Source organism: Notamacropus eugenii, chromosome 3 (assembly GCF_028372415.1).
Source record: "Notamacropus eugenii isolate mMacEug1 chromosome 3, mMacEug1.pri_v2, whole genome shotgun sequence".
Lineage (NCBI taxonomy): Eukaryota > Metazoa > Chordata > Mammalia > Diprotodontia > Macropodidae > Notamacropus > Notamacropus eugenii.
The window spans coordinates 352,000,368-352,017,417 of NC_092874.1; the positions used below are offsets into that span (position 1 = coordinate 352,000,368).

At 35.3% G+C, this 17,050-nt stretch overlaps 1 pseudogene; it reads right to left on the reverse strand.

Moving 5' to 3' along the window:
• Window positions 1–6,523: 6,523 nt before the first annotated feature.
• LOC140531643 (ras-related protein Rap-1b-like) lies at window positions 6,524–6,898 on the reverse strand (annotated as a pseudogene).
• Between the last annotated feature and the right edge of the window lie 10,152 nt (window positions 6,899–17,050).

Sequence of the window (17,050 nt, forward strand, 5' to 3'; positions counted from 1 at the left end):
GGTCTGGGAGCAACCAAAAATTTTTCTGCCCAGAATCTGCAAATAGTAGAATTCCCTTTCCACAGCTGCCTGCAGCTCCACCAGTGCTCCTCCTCCTCACTCCATGACCTGGCTCATGGCTGAGATTCAGATCAGTGGCTCAATTCCCCCAGGGGCTTTAGGCAGAGGGCTCAAAAAATGGATGCTGCCACTGTAGTGGCTGCTGCCATCATGATGAGGCTGTGTTCCCTTCTCATCCAGATGAAAAAGCTTTCTCACTGACCTTTGAAGCTTTCTTTGGCATATGTGGGTTGAGGGATCTGAGAACCTCCCCTGCAACCTGTTCTGGTCCTGTTCCTGCTGGTGCTGAGCAGCCAGGGCTGGACTGGGCTCCGTGGGTTGTGCTCTGCTCCATGCCCCATGTGATAGACCTTTCCTGTCAGCTTTCCAAACTAGCTTGGGCTGGAAATCTCTTTCACTCTGTCATTTTGTGGGTTCTGCTTCTCTAGAATTTGTTTAGAGTCATTTTTTTAATGGTATTTTATGGGCTGTGGGAGGAGAGCTAGAGTATGTGCATCTTTCTACTCCAGTATCTTGGCTCTGCCCCCCCTAAACTTAATTTCTACCAAATTTCTTTCCAATTTTTTCAACAGTTTTTGTTGACTAATGAGTTCTTGCCCTCAATGACTTGGAAATTTGGGGTTTATCTAATACTATATTCATTTACTTCTTTATGTTGTGTACATAAAATATTTAATTAATTAATCTCTCTATTCCTTACCCAGGATGAAGTTGTTTTGATATTATAGCTTTGTAGTATTTTGATAGCTGGTACTATTAGGCCCCTAATAGTACCACTTTAATGGATTCTTTTGATATTCTTGACTTTCTGTTCCTCCAAATGAATTTTGTTATTATTTTTTTCTAGTTATATAAAGTAATTATTTGATAGTATGACACTGAGAAAGTAAATTAATATAATTAGTATTGTCATTTTTATTATATCATCTCAGTTTACTCATTAGCAATCAATATTTCTCTAATTATTTAGATCTCTTTATTTGTATGAAGAATGTTTTTTAATGGTGTTCATATAATTCCTATGCATATCTTTACAGGTAGACTAGTAAGGATTATATACTATCCATAGGAATTCTAAATGAAATTTAGCTTTCTCTCTCTTCCTGACATTTAACTAGTAAATGATGATGATTTGTGTGTTTATCTTACATCCTGCTTTGCTGAAGTTGTTACCATTTCAGTTGGGCAGCTAGGTAGAACACCAGTGCAGGAGTCAGGAGGACTTGAGTTCAAATCTCACCTCAGACACTTGACACTCACTAGCTATGTAACCTTGGGCAAGTTACTTAACCCCAATTGCCTCATCCTGGGTCATCTCTATTCATCCTGATGAATATCTGGTCACTGGATTCAGATGGCTCTGGAGGAGAAGTGAGGCTGGTGACCTTCCCTCACTCAAAAAAACAAAGTCAAGTACAAGTTATGGCATTATTTCTCTGATGGCGTGGTTTTCTTCAGCAATGAAGGATGAACACACACCATTTCAGTTAGCCATTTTTATATTTAAAGCATTAAACCCCACTTTCAGGAGCCAAGATGGTGGAGTAAATAGTAAATCACTATACCTCTCCCATATTCACCTCCAAACAACCATAAAATAGACTTGCAAAACAAATCCTTGAACAGCAGAACCAGCAAAAAGATGGGGTAAAACAAAAAAAAATGAGGAAAAAAACCAAAAAATAAAGAATCTGACCATAGAAATGTACTATGGTGACAGGGAATATCAAGATACAAACTCAGAAGAGGCTAACAATGTCAAAACACCTATGGGAAAAGCACCAAAGAAAAATTGAAAATGGCCTCAAGCCTACAAAGAACTCTTGGAAGAGCTCAAAGAGGAGCTTAAAAATAATATAATAGAGAAATCATATAAGAAGAAAAAATGGGAAAAGGAATGAGATGGATGCAAAAGAATTATGAAAAGAAAAAAATCAATAGCTTGGAAAATTGCTTAAAAATAGAATTTGAGAAATGGAAAAGAAGACACAAAAATTCACTTAAGAAGACATCTTAAAGAGCATAACTGGTCAAACAGAAAAGTATAATAGGTATTTGAAGAAAACAACTTCTTAAAAGTTAGAGTTGGACAAGTGGAAGCTAACGATTCTACGAAACATCAAGAATCAATGAAACAAATTCAAGACAATGAAAAAAATGGGAAAAAATGTCAAATATCTCATGGGAAAAGACAAAGGACCTGGAAAATAGATCCAGGAGAGACATTATGAGAATTATTGGACAACCTGAAAGCCATAATCAGCAAGAGGACTTGGATAGCATTTTCTAAGAAATTATCAAGCAAAACTGTCCTGATGTCCTGGAACCAGAGGTCAAAATAGGCATTGAAAGAATCCACCAATCACTTCAGGAAAGAGATCCCAAAATAAAAACTCCACAGAGCATTATGGCTAAAATTCACCACTATCAGGTAAAGGAAAAAAGTACTACAGGTGGACAGAAAGAAACAAATCAAATATCAGGGAGTCATAATCAGAATTACAAAGGAATTGGCAGCAGCAACATTAAAGGATTGGAGGCCATAGGACATGATATTCCAGAAAGCAAAGGTAGGACTACAATCAAGAATCACTTACCCAGCAAAATTAAGTATAAAGCATCACAGGGGAGAAAAGTGGTCATTCAGTTAAATAGAAGAATTTCAAGCTTTCATAAGAAGACCAGAACTAAACCAAAAGTTTGACCTCCAATATCAAGACCCATGACAGATAAAAATAGGTTAAAAAGGAAAAGAAAACATAAGGGATTCAGTGGAGCTAAACTATTTACATCCTAACACAGGAAGATGATACTTGTAATTCATTGTATCACTATTAGTACAGCTAGAAGGAATATACATAGAAAGAGGGTATGGGTATAAGGTGAATTTGATGAGTGACATAAAAAAATAAGGGATGGGAAAGAGGAGAACCATGGGTGCAGAAGGGAGAGGTAGAATAAGGTAAATTATTTCACATGAAGAAGTACAAAATTCCTATTACAGGAAGATGGGAGGGTGGGGGATGAGCATCACTTTCATCAGTATTGGCTCAAAGAGGCAATCATATACAATCCACTGAATACAGAATTCTATCTTACTTTTAAGGGAAGTAGGAGGGGAGGAGATAAAGTAAAACGGGGCTGGGAACTGACAGAAGAGAGGGTAGGGGAAGGTGGTAGAAAGAAACAAAACACTGGTGAGGAGGGTAAGAGTGAAAGGAGAAAGAGGACAGATAGAAGGAAGAATAGGATGGAGGGAAATATACAAGTAGAAATCACAACTGTAATATGAATGGGATGAACTCTCCCATAAAATGGAATTAGATAACAAAGTGGATCAAAAAACAGAATCCTTCAACATGTTATTTACAAGAAACGCACTTGAAACAGAGAGACACACATGGAGTAAAGGTAAGAGCCTGTAGCAAAATTCATTATGGTTCAGCTGAAGTTAAAAAAAACAAGAGTAGCAATCCTGATCTCAAAATAAAAGCAAAAAGTAGATCAAATTAAGAGATAAGAAGGAAACATGTTGTTAAAAGGTATTATAGACATTGAAGTAATTTCAATACTAAACATATATGAACCAAATGGTATAGCATCCAAATTCTTAAAGGAGAAGGGAAGTGAGTTATAGGAATAAATGGACAGCAAAACTATACTAGTGGGGAAACTCAGCTGTCGCCTCTCAGAACTCTATAAATCCAACCAAAAAATAATTGAGAAAGAGACTTAGAAGGTAAAGAGGATACTAGAAAAGTTAGATATGACAGAGCTTTGGCATGATTCAGACATAAATGGTGACACCATAAGCAAATTACAAGAGCAAGGAATGGTCTGTCAGATCTATGGCAAAAAGAAGAATTCATGACCAAAAAAAAAAAGATAGGGAGCATTATAAAATGTAAAATAGATAATTTGATTGTGTTAAATTAAAAGGCTTTTGTACAAACAAAACCAATACAACCAAGATTAGAAGGAAAGCAGAATGCAGAAAACAATCACAATAGCTCGTATCTCTGAAAAAGGTCTCATTTCTCAGATATATAGAGACCTGAGTCAAATTTGTAAGAATACAAGTCACTCCCCAACTGACAGTCAAAGGACATGAACAGCAATTTTCAGATGAAGAAATCAAAGCTAGGTATAGGCATATAAAAAAGTAATCTAAATCACTTTTAATTAGTGAAATGTAAATTAAAGCAACTTTGAGGTACCATTTCACACCCATGAGATTGACCAATATGACAGAAAAGAAAAATGCTAAGTGTTGGAAAAGATATGGGAAAATTGGACTATTGATGCACTTTTGGTGGAATTGTGAACTGATCCAACCATTCTGGAGAGCAATTTGGAACTATGCCCAAAGAGCAACCAAACTGTACATATCCTTGGACCCCACTAAGTCTATATCCCAAAGAGATCATAAAAAAAGAGAAAAGGACCTATTTGTGAAAATATATATGAAATAACCCTTTCTGTGGTGGTAAAATATTGGAAACTGAGGGGATGCGTGTCAGTTCGGGAATATTTGAACAAATTGTGGTATATGAATGTAACAGAATACTATTGTACAATAAGAAATGATGAGCAGGCAGATTACAGAAAAACCTGCAAAGACTTGTATAAACTGATGCAAAATGAAATGAGCAGAACCAGGGGAAATACTGTACACATTATCAGCAACATTGTGATCAACTATCTATGATTTATCTCTTCTCAGTAACACAATGATCCAAGACAGGTACAAAGGACTCACAAAGGAAAATGTTATCCATAACCAGAAAAGAATTGATGGACTTTGAATGCAGAACAAAGAATATATGTTCATTTATTTTATTCTTTCTTGTGATTTTTCTTCCTTTTGATGTTTCTTCTTTTACAACTGTGACTACTATGGAAATATTTTTTTTACATTGTAGCACATGTATAAACTATATCAAATTGCCTACCATTTATAGAAGAGGGGAGGGGAGGAAAGGAGAAAAATTTGGAATTCAAAATCTTGTCAAAATGAATGCTAAAAATTTTCTTCACATGTAACTGGGGAAAAAATAAAATACTATTTTAAAAAAAAGCAAAGAAACCGCCAAAAGATTTCATTGAAAAAGAAAGTTAAACACATATTTATTTACTAGCACTGTTAGACATAACAGAAAACATTCAAGAGGAACATAATTATAATGAAAGCCCTTGCATAGCAATCCAAATATAACAAACTTCTAATGCTAAGTTACACAAAATTTTGCCATTTTAACTAAGATTTTTAGTTTATATCTGGTCACCTCAGAGTAACTGCAATATTAGTTTGGTCAGGTTAAGTACTGCGGTTCCCTTTAGGACACACATACACACATATGTATATGTGTATTGATATAGATACATATAATCTTTATACCTAGACATTAAATGTATATTAAGTAACAAGGAATTATTAAATCAGCAAAAAGATAATTTAATAATTTAAGCAACATGGATCCTGTGACCAAATACACATGATTAAAATTACTTCCCACATTCACACCCATAGTACTCGTCCATCATTTAACATTACAACCAACCATTATACGTGGTAAACAATCACTAACAGGCAAAAAATTCAACCTGTATATTTGGTATTGCAAGTACATTTATGTATGAGCAAGCAAAGGATCCACAATGAGAAGCTATAGTGGCAGAAGTCTACAAATTCATTACAAAATGTGTTAAATCATTAAAAGAGCATCTGAAAATATATGCATTTTGTTGTAGACACCACCACCCCAACTGCATATATGACTTCAAACATTTTCCTTTATGTAAGTTAGAAAGGAAGCCATATAATAGAAGATTGAAATGTCTGGACATTTTCTTCCCAACAGATATTAAAGGCTGTATTTTTTAATCTAAGACGTATCGAGAAGTCTAATTTTTAAAGACAGGATTACTATTTCCACATGTTTTTTTTTCAAAAATACATTTTAAAGTTATGTAACTGTGCTAATCAGAACATTTTATACACTCGTGTTGATTTTATATTTCTTTTTAAAAGTATAAATATCTGGAATGTCTACATCAAAGTTCTTTGGACTTTCTTTTATTATGCTAAAATAAATGGTGCCTTTAGGATTTTCTCTCCAATAAAAAGCATGAGGCCTGTTAAAAGTATATAATACACTATTTTCTACTTGTACAACATTGGTGGATGAACACTGTGATGATACTGTTTGTAGCCTCTGGTTTTACTGGTTACATATTCAGACTATTATATATAAAACTCTCGCATGAAAATCTCTCATACAAAGTGATTAGAATAAACAAACTAATATGGTAACTTTCATCCACTTATGAAAGAGTACCACCACAAGGAAAGTCTGTTTAAGATGTTCTTAGGTTTAACAAAGAACATTGGTGGTTCTTTTGAATTGGGCAGCAATTCTTCGCACGTGGTTCAAAGCTACAATGCATCAATATATTAAAACAATTAACACGATGACTTTTTATATGTCTTCTTGGGTAGTATAGATTTTCTATTAATTTACTAGATTAGGTCACAAAAGATCTCATTAAGTTTGTCTTTGATTTAGCAGATTTTAAGAATACACAATTGTTCCCTTTTCTTGCAAGGTTCTTTCCTTGCACTTTTCTTACAACTCATTATTAAAGGAAGTGTGCCTGTACTGCACAAGGTTTCAAACATCCATTGTTGAGTATCTGCTTCTGATTGCTTTCTATATGAATCATCTATTGTAGGGTCATATTTTTCAACAAATATTTCTTGAAAAAACTGTACAGTCAGGGTAGACTTTCCGACAAATCCTGAGCAAGGAACAATTGGCTTGTATTTATATTCATTCATAGTGTCCAAAAATTGAAGCATGCATTGTTAAGAATTCACTTCCAAATTCATTCTATATGAATACCTAACTTGTTTTCATATTTCCATAGGGTGGATGTTTTAGTCAATAGTTCAGTATTCAGGGTGCTTCTACCAAGTCCCCTGGAGAGGCCCCCTTTTGCAAAGTCAGATTTCTCTCCCTCTCTCTGTGCCCCCTCTCCCCCACCTCCATCTCTGTCTCTACTATGCAGCTATACAAAGGTGGATAGGTCACCATGCTGCCTCCTCCACCAAAGCTGTTCTAGTTCATTTCACCTTGAACAGGTTTTTTAGTTGATTCTCAAGGGTTCTCTAAGTAAATCACGAAATTGGGTGCAAAAAGTAATTGTCTTGTTTCTTCTTTGCCTATGCTTATTCCTTTAACATCTTTTTCTTGTCATTGCTATAAGCAAGAATGTCAAGGACAATATTAAATTAAAATGGACAAGCTTCCTTCACCTCTGATATAACTGGAAAGACTTCTAGCTTATTTCTATTATAGGTGATGCTTTCTCTTGATTTTGGATAGATATTGAGGATATTCCTATGCTTTCTAGTACTGTTTTAAAAACAAAAATAAATGTTTTTTTGAAAAGTTTTTTTCTACATCAGTTGAAATAATGAATTGATTTTGTTTCCTTTTTTTAATCCATATGGTCAATTATGCTTACAGTTTTCTGAATATTGAATCAGTCTTGGTATTCTTGATATAACTCTAGCCTAGTCATAAATGTATAATCTTTATGATATATTACTGTAATTTTCTTGCTTGTGTTTTATTTTTAATTTTTGCCTCATTATTCATTGGGGAAATTGGTCTATAGTTTTCTTTATCTGTTTTTACTCCCACCGGTTTGGGTATCAAGTGTACATGTGTGTTGTAGAAGTAATTTGGCAGGTTTCCTTCTTTACATATTTTTTTAAAAATTACATAATATTAGAGTTCATTGTTCTTTAGACATGTGGTAGAATTTTCTTATAAATCTATCTCATCCTGGTCTTTTTCCCCTTTAGGAGTTAATTTATGGCTTGTTCAATTTCATTTTCTAAGATAGGATTATTTAAGTATTTTTTCCTATTGTCTTAATCTGGATGATTACATATTTTATAAATGTTCAACAATTTCATTTATATTGTCAGTTTTATTGGTATTAGTTGGGTGAAGTAATTCCAAATAATTGCCTTTATTTCTTCTTTACTGGTTGTGAATTTATTTTTCATGTTTGATATTGATAATTTGGTTTTCTTCTTTTGTAAAACAATCAAATTAGCCAATGCTTTATCTTCCTCCACCACTCCCAAAAAATAAACAACTTCTAGTTTTATTTAATTCCACTGTTTTTTTGTTTTCAAGTTTGCTAACTTTTTCCTTTGATTGTCAGAATTTCTATTTTGGTGTTTAAATGGGGATTTTAAATTTGCCTTCTAGGGTTATTTTTAGTTGTATGATCTGCTCTCTCTTACTTATGTAAGCACTTTGAAATATAAATTTTTCCCCAACTACTGCTTTAGCTACACCTTAAAAATGTTATGTTGTCTCATTGTCATCATTATTGATTGTTTCTATGATTTGTTCTTTGACCTAACCATTCATTAGGATATAGTTAATTTAATATCCAATTAATTTTTGATCTATGCTTCAAGGGACCTTTTTAAATGTAATTTGTATTTAACAAAAATAAAATTTGCTATTGATTTTATTAATTTTTATTAACAAATTTTAATTTATTTCTTTTTCTCATAGCTAGAAAAAGCTGCACTTAATATTTCTCGTTTTCGGCAGTTGCTTTTATTCCATGGTCAATTTTATGAAGAAGCTATGTATAACGGATTAATTCCTTTCTATTTCCATTCAGTATTCTCCATAGGTGTATCAACTCTAACTTTTCTGAAATTCTGTTTTATCTCCTTACCTTCTTTCTTGTTTATCTTTTGGTTAGATTTATCAAGGTCTGAAAGGAATAAATTTAAGTCCCCCATTAGTGTAGTTTTATTGTCCATTTCTTTCAGGAACTTATTTAACTTTTCTTTAAGAATTTAGATGCTCCATTTGGTGCATATATGTTTGCTATTGAAATTGATTCATTGTCTATGGCATTTTTAGCAAAATATGTTTTTCTTTGTTTATCCCTATTAATTAGGCCTATCTTAGCTTTTGTTGTATCTAAAATCATGATGCTATTCCTGCATTTTTTACTTGGTTAAGCATAATAGCATCTACTCCAGTCTATTATTTTAATTCTGTGTATATTTTCTGTTTTAAGTGCATTTCTTAGAAATAGCATATCCATTCTGCTACCCTTTTCAATATTATGGGTGAGCCCATCTCATTCAGATTTACAGTTATGATTGCTAACTATGTCCCTCCATCCTGTTCTCTTATACTTTTTTTTCTCTTTTTTCCCTGATCTTTCTTTAAGAGTCTGGGGTTTTTTATGGGGAGGGGTGGGTGGAGCAGAGCCAAATGGAGGAGAAAAGGCTCTCACCTGAGATCTCCCAAATTCCCCTTCAGACAACTTTAAATAACTCCTCAAAATGAATTCTGGAATAGCAAAACCCACAAAAGGATCAGGTGAAACAATTTTCTAGCCCAAGACAACCTAGAAGGCCAACAGGAAAGATCTGTCATACTATGGTGAGACATATCCCAGCATAGGCAACACCTGACAAGGCAGCAGCAGACCTTGTGGGCTAATGAACCGGTGTCAGCAGCTTCCAGAGCTCTCAGCCCACACATGGTAAGGGGTAAGGGTAAGCCCACAGACAGTATCTTCTTGGAAGGAGATTACAGAGGTTCTTTTGCTGGTGTTGAGGTTCCAGGATGTATTGTGGTGGAACTGTGTCAAAGAATTCAGAGTCAGACCACTTCCAATCCAAGTATAGGCATTTATTGAAATTGATGTCTTTCATGAAGCAGTCTAAGTTCCAAGAGGAACCAGCAACTTCAGAGAAGACAAGATGGATTTTTATAGGGAAAAATTGCAATTACATAACAGAAATTTATATAGAATGTAGGAATATGATTAGTATTAAAAAGACAGGAGGAGTTTGTTAAGGGATTAAGTAATGGAAGTAGGATCCCATGTATGCCTTGAAGATTAAACATTCTGGCTATGCTACCCTTCAGTTGGTTCACTATTGTGTCAAAATAGATAGTTAGGTATTGTGGTCTTATCTTGGGCTAGATGAATGATGTGATTGTGATTAACTACAAGAACATACCTGTTTCTATGGAAATGGCTCTAGAGATCATGGCTGGGTAGAGGCACTGATTGGGTTCCCACACCTGCTGTTTCTGTGAGAACTGTGAGTTTCATGGATACACCTGTTGTTCTAGTGAGCAGTGAGGCATATATGAAGAAGTTAGGACACTGGCGGAGCTGGGGACAGTTCTGCTAGGACTCCATAACTGGCACTGGGTGCTGGATTCTGTTGCATTGCCCACTGATCCTGTCATAGTCCTAAAGTCACAATTCAAGGGTGAGGAGGAGCACTAGTGTGCTAGAACTGGTAGTCACAGGGACCCTGATCACAGTCCCAAGGCAGAAAAGAATGCCTGTGGTCACTCATAGACCAGAGCATAGGCCAGAAGAGTAGTAAATACACCTTTCCTTAGGTCACACCACCTTGGAAGAACTGAAAACTTATAGACTTCAAAGACTCTGGAGGAGAGGGCAAAGCTGCCAACTTTGTATAGCTCTGCCTCTTTTAAATCCAATTCATGAGCAAGTCAAGACATCACCCTCATGGTGTCACTGATACTCTTCCAGAATGAAGGATGAACACAAAGCAACAACAACATAAGATTTAGCAGCTTTTATATTAAAGGATCAGAGAGCTTGGAATATGGTGCTCTGGAAGGCAAAAGAGCTAGCACTATGATCAAGAACCCAATAAAACTGAGTATAATCCTCCAGGAGTAAAAATGGACATTTAAAGCAATACAGGAGTTTCAAACATTCTTGATGAAAAAATCAGAGCTAGACTGAAATTTTGACTTTCAAATATAAGACTTAAAGAAGTTTAAAAAGATAAATAGGAAAGCAAAATCACAAGGATCCAATTAAGTTAAATTCTTTACATTCCTACATGGGAAGATGATATAATTGGGAGAAGGGAAAGGGGAGAGGTAGCATGGGGCAAATTATCTCACATAAAAGAGGTACAAAAGAGCTTTTATAATGGAGGGGAAATATGAGAGGGGGAGCCAACTGGAATTGGCTTAAAGAGAGAATAACTCATTTGAGCATAGAAAGCTATCTTACCCTACAGAAAAGTAGTGGGAAAAGGATGAGAGAAGTGGTGAGGTGGGTGGGGTGATAGAAGGGAAGGCGTATTGGGGAAAGTGGTAGTCAGAAGCAAAACACTTTTGAGGCTGGACAGGGTGAAAGGAAAGAGAGTAGTATAAGTAGTAGGGAAAATAGGATGGTGGAAAATACACCATGAAAAAAACTGTGAAAAAAATTTATGGCAAGTTTCTCTTATAAAGGCCTCATTTCTCAAATATATAGATAACTGAGTCAAATTAAAAGAATACAAGTCATTTTCCAACTGATAAATGGTCAAAGAATATGTAATTTTTACATAAAATATAATTGAAGCTATCTACAGTCATATGAAAAAATATTCTAAATCACTGTCATTTAAAGAAATCCAAATTAAAACAACTCTGAGGTGCTACCTACCTCACATCTATCAGATCATCCAGTATGACAGAAAAGGAAAGTGATAAATGTTGGAGTGGATGTGGGAAAATTGGGACACTAATGCATTGTTGATGGAGTTGTGAGCTGATTCAAACATTCTGGAAAACAATTTGGAACTTTATCTAAAGGGCTATAAAATTATACATACCCTTTGTCCAACCAATACACAGTTAGGTTTGTATCCCAAAGAGATAAAAAAACACACACACAAAGCAAAAGGGTCTATATATATATATATGAAAATATTTATGGCATCTCTTTCAGAGGTGGCAAAGAATTGTAAACTGAGCCCATCAATTGGGAAATGGCTAAACAAATTATAGTATATGATTGTGATAGAATAATACTGTACTATAAAAAATGATGAACAAGATACTCTGAGAAAAATCTAGAAAGACTTACATGAAACGATGCAAAGTGAAATGAGCAGAACTAGAATGTTGTACATAGTAATAGCAATATTGTTCAATGTTTCACTGTGAATGACTTAGCTATTCTCAGCAATACAGTGAACCAAGACAATTCAGAAAGGACTTATCATGGAAAATGCTATCCATTTCCAGAGAAAGAACTACTGAAGTCTAAATGCAGATCAATGAATACTTTAAAAAAAAAAACACTGTTTTTCTTGGGTTGTTTTTTTGGGGGGGGGTGGGTGGATCTTGCTTTATTTTACAACATTACTAATATGGAAATATGTTTTGCATGACTGCACACATAAAACCTATATCAGCTTTCTTGCCTTCTCAATGAAGGGGTCAGGGAGAGAGAGAGAGAATTTGGAATTCAAATTTTTAATAAATGAATATCAAAAATTGCTTTTACATGTAATTGGGAAAAATGATATATATACATATATACATACATATATGTGCGGAGAGAGAGAGAGAGTCTGTTTTACGTCTGACCATTGTTTCTCTTCATCTACCTTCTCTCTTACTGTCACCGCTCTTCCTCTTAGCCGTTTTCTCTACTAATTCCCTGTTGGGTAAGATGAATTTCTATACCCAACTGTGTGTATATGTATTCTTCCCTCCTTGAGCCAGTTCAGATGACAGTGTGGTCCAATTGTTGCTCACTCCCCTCCCTCACTATCCCCTCTGTTGTATTAATCCTTCTTTCTGTGACCCATGCATGTGAGATAATTTCCCCCATTCTTCCTCTTCTTTCCCCTCTCCTCCCAGTACATTCCTCTTCCCCACCTTTCCAATCTCCTTTTGAAATCAGCCAGAAATAATAGAATCAAATTAGATCCCTTGATGATAAAATTCTGAGGGGTTAAACATATCTTCTCTCCATATAAGAATGTAAACAGTTTAACATCGTTTAGTCTCTTATGAGTTCTCACTTAAGTTTCCCGTTTCACACTTGTCTTCAGTACCATGTTTGCAAGTCCTATTTTCTAGTCAGCTCTGGTCTTTTCATGAGGAATGCTTGGAAGTTTTCTATTTCTTTAACAATTCATTTTCCCTTGTAGGATTATATTCCATTTTGCTAGGTAAATTATTCTTTTTTGTAATCCTAGATACTTTGCCTTCTGAAATACCATGTTGCAAGCCCTCCTTTTTGTTCTTTTATAGTGATGGATACTAAATTTTGTGTGATTCTGACTAGATCTTCAGTTTGATTTTTTTTCTTCAGTTTGATTTTTTTTCTTTCTGGCTACTTGCAATATTTTTTCCTTGCCCAGAGAGCTCTGGATTTTGGCCATAATACTCTTGGGAGTTTTCATTTGAGTATTTCTTTCAGAAAGTGACTGGGAGATACTTTCAATTTTCTATTCTGCCCTCTAGTTCTAAGATAGATGGATAGTTTCATTATTCCTAGAAATAAGCTGTCTAGGCTCTTTTTGTTGTTTATAGCCTCCTGGTAGTCCAATAATCCTAATATTATCTTTCCCAGATCTGTTTTCCAGGTCAGTCTAAGCTGCTAAGTGTAAACTTCCCAATTGCAATGAACTTCCTTATTTCATATATACCACAGAGGATATGACTGAGACTAAAAAGACTTCGTGTCCTTCCTATCATACCTAGTTGAAACATCTTGATATTTCATTTTGCCTAAGATGTATTTCACATTTTCTTCTATTTTTTAAGTTTTCTGTCTGTGTTTCATTATTTCTTAATTTCTCAAGGCATCATTAGCTTCCATTTAGTCAATTCTAATTTTCAAGGAGTTATTTTCTTAAGCAATGGCTTCTTTAACCCAGTTGCTAAATCTCTTTTCATATCTTTCTACCATGGCTTCCATTTCTTTTCCCATTTTTTCCTTTACTATCATTTGGTTTTTAAAATCTTTTCTTTTACTCTCTTTCATTCTTCTAGGAAATTTTGTTGCATCAGTCTTGTGTCCAATCTACATTTTTTAATTGAAGGCTTTGCTTGTAGATTTTTTTCAAGTCTTTATCTTTTGTGTCCTGATTTTTCCTGTCACCAGAGTAGCTCTTTAACGTCAAGTTCTTTTCCATTTACTCATTCTTTCAGTCTCGTTCTTGTTACTGGAATTTATGTTAGTGCTGGGTTACGCATACTTTGGGGGAGGGTGGGACTAAGTTGTTTAGCCTGACTTTCAGTCCTTTTATGTATCTGGGCTTTTTCATTTCAGTCTGGGCTGGGGACGGCCCTCTTACTTTTAGTGTTCCCAAAGCCATGTGATCTAGGGAGAAGTTTGTCCACTGCCTTCTTCGTTAGAGTTCTATAATTCCTGATCCAGGTTGTGGTCATTTGTGTATGTCTGAGTTTCAGTATGCTGCTGCTAGACTCAATCCTGCAGGGTATTTTTCAGGTTCAGAGACACTGAACTGCCAGCTCCTCTTTGGTCTGCCCTGGTTATTCCACACCAGGTTTATACACTAGGCTAAATGTTAAAACTAAATCACCACTCTGCTTCTGGGCTCAGAGTCGCACAGCTACATTTCTCAACTTTTCCGTTGCTCAGTAGTCAGGTAGGCCCATGCTCACTCAGTCATTCCTGCTCCCAGTGTTGGTTCAGAGATCCTCTGGGATCTCTTTAAGACCTGAGACTTCCTATATTGGTGCTCTGTCTGGGCCCCTTTCTGTCTCTTAGTATTGCAATGCTTCCTCATAGACGCCTCTGCACACCCATCGTTGCTTTCAGACACATTTCTGGCCAGTCCCCTGGCCCAGTCTCTGTAGACCTATCTGTCTTTCTCCCCAAGCTGTTTTAGGCTGGAAAAATGACTCATTGTGATTTTTTGACTTTCCGTACAGGAAGTATGCTAGCTGAGGTAAGGACAAACGTTTCTTGTAACTCCACCGTCTTGATTCTACCTGCCTTCAGCAACTGCCAAAGCTATTTGTCTCAAAGACAATTGTTGATCTGCATCGGTATAGGGAAAATTCTCACCCCAGGCTTTCCCTACACTAATGAAATCCCAGATTCAAGCCAAAAAAAGAGTAGACAGGATTAACGTGTATACTGAAATCCACAAATAAGTCTCTAACTTTATTTTCCTCAATATATTTAACTCCTTTCCCCAATCAACTTATTAAAAAAATATATAATCATAGCTCTAAAATCCTAATGCTATTTACTGGTTTGAATTTCATTTCTTCTCTCCTTCACAACCAACTTCCTGGAAGTCCTAAAAGTATTTGAAATATACACATTAGTTAGTCAATGAGTATTAATTTATTTATTATATTCCAGGCACTGTACTAAGCACTGAGGTACAAATACAAGCAAAAAATAGTACTTATTCTCAAGTCATTTACATTCTAATGGATGAAAATAACACAGGAAGAAGAGTGAGAGGCAAAGGGGAAGTGGAAAGGAAATTCCTGCCCAGGGACTGGGTGCTAAAGTTGCCTTGGGACCCTTCCCCAAAATGGAGGTTCCAACAAGAACTTACTAAAAGCAGAAAGGGTTTTTAGGAGGGGAATCAGGAGGCAAATTGAGGAAGTCAAAGAACCTGAATAATAAACTCCCAAATAATTGCATCCTGGCTATGGTTTTTCTTTACATATAAGAGCCAAATGAGTTTATTAATTTGGACCATGAAACATTACTTCTAAGGTGAAGTTTTTTTCAAACATTACAATATTTTGTTGATGAAAGGAGGTAGAAATCTGTTGGTTTATTTTTAATATATTGCAAACTAAAAATGCAACAGTGAATTATTCTGGCAGAAGATTAAATAAGTAATACATGAGTATCCACTGAAAATATTATTTCCACTTAAATTTCAGCCCAACGTCAAATATCAGACAACTCTGTAAGATGAAGCAGTGGCAAAGTAAGACAAATCATAATAATGTGGTTTGTGATACAACTTCATTTTATATAGTATCTTTCATATGAACTGCTATCCAAAGTGCTTTCTAGAATGAAATAATGTGAGTGGACTGCCTGCTGTATAAATTACAGAAAATAGTGTTGTAAGGACATTATGTGGGGTGTAAATTAAAGCATTCCATCATAAAGTCAATAGCAGAGGGCGAGAGCATTGGAGAGGTAGAAAGGAGAAAACATTTTAGATGAGGTTTGAAAAACCATGATTTATGAAATTTTTTGCCCCAGTTATGTTAGAGAGAGAGAAACAAAGAGAGAGAGAGAAAGAGAGAGAGAGAGAGAGAGAGAGAGAGAGAGAGAGAGAGAGAGAGATCTATTTTATTATTGCCTGGGATGGGGGAGGGGGAACAAATCTCTCATATTACTCAAATTTATATATTTGATTCTATAGCTACAAAAATGGTATGTTCTAATTACTAGAAAGTGTTAGATGTCCAGCATAAGGCCCTAAAGATTGTCGAGAACATTTAGAGTTAGAAATTAATTTTGGCAGAAACTCTCCCAGGATCCATTGATTAGGGACTACTGAAAATCATACAGTCACTGATGCAGAAATAGGGGGAAAAAATGCAGTTTATTACAGTTAAATGAAAGACATTGCTCAACAACAATAACAAAATTCAATGAGCCCTGAGCATCAGTCTTAGCAACCTTACATAAGTTTTGGTCACATAAACAGAAAAAGTACAATGGAATTTCAAACAGCAAATGAAAGAAGATATAGATTTATAGACCAAAGAATATATGGTAATAAATGGAATATCTGTATCAAGTAAAACTAGAAACTAGCTGGTTAACAACAAATCTATAGTTAATAAATTTGATTTTGTAGACTCTGGCTGTTGACTTTTACATGACCTTAAGTAAATGATGGTAAGAAAGTTAAGGCATATAGCAAAGTCAAACCTTTTGTCGTTGTTCAGTTGTGTCCAACTTTTTGTTAAACCATTTGGGGTATTCTTGGCAGTCTATACGCAATAACAACACAGGGGGCAACACTAGCCCCAAGCTTTTTCTCTGTTAAGCTTCCCACAAACCAGCTCCTTTAAACAAATCACAAACAGGCTCCCTTAAACAAAATGCCCTTCTCTCACTGACAGAAATCTGTAGGCTTGCC